The sequence below is a fragment of the Triplophysa rosa genome, linkage group LG1 (genome assembly GCF_024868665.1).
Source record: "Triplophysa rosa linkage group LG1, Trosa_1v2, whole genome shotgun sequence".
In the NCBI taxonomy this organism is placed as follows: Eukaryota; Metazoa; Chordata; class Actinopteri; order Cypriniformes; family Nemacheilidae; genus Triplophysa; species Triplophysa rosa.
Window position 1 is genome coordinate 11,299,472 of NC_079890.1, and position 3,815 is coordinate 11,303,286.

The following is a 3,815-nucleotide window of genomic DNA, read 5'->3' on the forward strand; positions in this document are numbered from 1 at the left end:
ACTTTCCAAAACCTATAAGAACCTTGGGGGAGTGAATCGAGCACAGAAATAATACATCCAACTCGTTTTTTGACAAGTTGACCATGTCAAGCATGAGAAGACAGCACGTTTAACATTGTAAAGAAGTTAGAATGCATGAAACACCGTTGCAGACGTGAACAGGTATGACAAAGCAAATTTAGGTATACAAATGTTTTGTCAGTGCAGTTCAGTGTCCACATGTAAAGTCTGAACTTTGTTTTTATCTTAATCTTTATTTTTCTATTTGGCTATAAAAGATAAATATAAGAAGTATAGAAGGATTCATAGACTTGAATCAGTCACACCAATAAAGCATGTGAATGAGTAATTAACTGTTAAGGTATGTAAACAAGAAGGTATGCAGCTCACTTTAAAGGCTGTTCATGTTAAATTCAGAAGAAACATTCTATAAATGTCAGATTAGCACAAGGCCGTAAACATGTCTTGAACATTGGGGGGACTAAACATTTTGGTTCCAGAAGGATATAAAATATACAGTTTTTCTACACACATCAAGTTTGTATGACACCTTCCAAACATCAAGTGTCCACGTGATTATATACCTCAGGCATGAAAACTCATGATTCTGTGTTTTAAAGTTTTAAACAATCTCAAAAAGTATGTGTTCGTTATTAACACATTGTTTGTGTTGTGATATTTAACGCGTATGTGTTATTTTAACACATTTTTTGTGAAATAAATGAAAGGAACAAACTGTCCCTCACACATGCAGCAAAATGTACTGTTTTATTAGCAGGATTTTCATCAGTGTTTGCTGCTTGACAGCTGGTTTTTTTTAAGTCTGATCTTTTTTATTTTTATGTTTTTTCTGACATTAAAAGGTGATTCTCATTTTTGTATATGATGCTTAGAAGAATTTTTCAAATTATGTGACCATGCCCTTTGATTTGACCTTACATCTTTTTTTATATGATTGGCCATCACATGGACAAGCAGTGCTGGGACACATCACCCTACTGAATTTAGCTTTTAAAACGTTCTTTCATCCCAGCAACATGCAGCAAAGCAGCAATAAAAAAATCTAATTTTGGGGGGACAATTTGGCCTTATATGAATATTGGAGTGTCTTGTCTTCCTCGATGTCAATGGTGGTTACAGCCCTGGATTAGCCATCTGTAACAAACCACAGATGATGAACTCAGGAATTACATCCAAACATCCCCGGACCAAAACAGTTAAACAGCAAAAACACCCACAGAGCAAAAACAGGGTAATCCAACGAGTAACTATCATCCACGGAAACATAGGGGTACGGCACTAGTAAACACGAATTTACAACTAGACCAGACAACATACAACAGGCGAGTGAAACATAAATAGTGTCCGGGTAATGGGGTGCAGGTGCAAGAGTCAATCAGAACTCGGGTAAGCGGGAACATGGGAGCGCTGATGCAGGGGGCGTGGTCGGCTGCGCAGACGTGGCTGTCACACCAGCAAACTGAGACTCGAGAAAAATATTTTTTTCTCTCCAGGGCAAACAAATGAATTAAATACAGTATGTTGCTACATGTCAAATACAGTTGATTACGTTTCAATCTGGGGCGACATAGTGATTATTTGTTGGGACTGTTTGGTTAATAGGATTTTACTATTACGATTTAACCTACAAAAGTGTACCTCGCTGTACGAGTATACAACACATAAAACGTTGTACCTTTTTTGGGTACATTATTACACCCTAAGGACCTATTGTGTACCAGTTAAATATTTGGGGTGCAGAACATTTTACTGTACCTTTGAAGGTACACAGTAGGTAGAGTCGATGTAGAGTTTGCATGTTCTGTGTGTTAATGTTTTGTTTCATATTATTATAGGCTTGGTAACCCCACTGCTAAAAAACAATACTTAACCCTAAAACAGTGAAAACCTACAATTGGTGTAAAAAATTGTTATACTGGATTCAGCAGTGAAAATTCCTCCCCTGCCATCGAAAAACCCTGCGGATGACGCTAACTCCACATCAACCATTCTAATTGCAGAACCTTGACTGGCATGAGCTTTTTTTCAGAATGTTATGCTACAAATGTTTTCCACCGAATAAATACCATGAATTTTTCATTTAAATAGGCGTAACTAGCCTGACCAGTTACTTTGAGAAGGTATTTAAAGTCAGCTACACCTGTGCCACTGTATGCATATACAGTACCAACAGGTTATCTCCATCCTTCTGCCTCTTCAGCGTGACTGAAAACAAATCTGTGTATCCTCAGGTAACAGCAGTTTTTGGGATTGCTGAATATGACGTTTTTTTATACATTTAGACACATTAAGCTTAAGTCTATTCTATTTATATTTGACTGAAGTATATTTGTTAAGTCATTTTTGTATTATATTTAATACTGAACATTATGCTTACTTATTTATCATTCTGTTTCCATGTGGGGGACATTGTAATACACAGCATGGCAAAGGCCAACCAATGGAACTCTGGACTCTTTGACTGTTGGGATAATAAGAAAGATTGTAAGTTGTTTTTTGAGTTAATTGTAATGACCTTTGATCATTCATATAACAACTTTTGCATTGGTTTCATACACTGACTGTCATATCATAATCTATAGGTTGCCTCTCATTCTGGTGCTTTCCTTTTTTCGCTTGTAAGACGTCTAAAAGGGTTGGCGAGAACTTTTTCTTGCCTGTGTTCGATTCATGCGGTGCCATTCCTGCAATGGCATTGTCCATGAGGGTATCCATGCGCCATCGTTACAACATACAGGTTTGGACAAATGTTTGTGTTTTTAAAGGCAATATCTAAAAGTTTTAGTTCATGATGTCCCACACTGTCACAAGACATTGAATGCATTTAAGACAAACATCTGAGCATCTGTGATGATGGATGACATTTTGAATCTCAGGGATATGTGTTTTTATTTTGTATTGTAAACCTTTAAACTTTTAATTCTAAAGTGTTAAGCTGAGAGCTTTACTTTTTCTTAAGTGCAGAGAGCAATTGAGAGAGCAAGATTTTATTTAAGATACACAGAAATGCGCTCAAGTGATATTTTACCACCGTGAAAGTAATAAACTAGTTACTGTATGTCTACCTCACAAACAGTCTTTCCTTGTTAAATTTACAGACATATTTTACTTTCTCCCTTAATTTCTAGGGTTCAATCTTTGATGACTGCATTCATACTGCCTGCTGTTGTCCCTGCATCTATTGTCAGATGTCTCGAGAAATGGACATTCGTGGGACTCCGTGACGATACTCACATTTTCCTTGTTACTTGTTGGTACAATATATTCCCATATATTAACACATTTTCTAGCATTATAGCATAATATTTTCTTGGTTTGTTTTATTCATTCTTAATGACATTAGATATTTTATGTTTGATGTAGTAATAAAAGGCAAATATTTAAACAAATGTTTTTAATAAACCTTACACCGTTTACCATAATATTGTACATTTAGATTCAATTTTAAGTATGTTTTCAGATAAAAGGTTATTCTTTGTATTGTGCAACTTTGTGAAACTGAAGAATTAATTAAGAAAGTGGTGTAACTAAGAAGTAATTAAATAACTTATAAATAAGTAATTGATATTGTTACTAACCTTATTGACTTTTTGTGAATGTACAGATGATGGTAGCAAAATAATAAGAAGAATAAAGTCACTTTGGGACAAAGACAAATCTGTATATTGTACATATTGTGTGCAGAAATAGAAGAAATTGACCAAATTACATTTTTAATTAAGAAATTGAAAAGTAATTATTTAATTATAATTCATATTTTAATTTAATGTAAGTTTCATTGTTTAAAGGGGTGG

The 3,815-nt window shown here is 34.9% G+C and overlaps 1 long non-coding RNA gene across 1 annotated transcript; it reads left to right on the forward strand.

Moving 5' to 3' along the window:
- The first annotated feature begins 2,143 nt into the window (after positions 1-2,143).
- On the forward strand, positions 2,144-3,414 carry LOC130562672 (uncharacterized). Its single transcript, XR_008964000.1, has 4 exons — positions 2,144-2,252; positions 2,444-2,505; positions 2,604-2,758; positions 3,150-3,414. It is a non-coding gene; the product is annotated as an uncharacterized LOC130562672 (long non-coding RNA).
- The last annotated feature ends 401 nt before the right edge of the window (positions 3,415-3,815 follow it).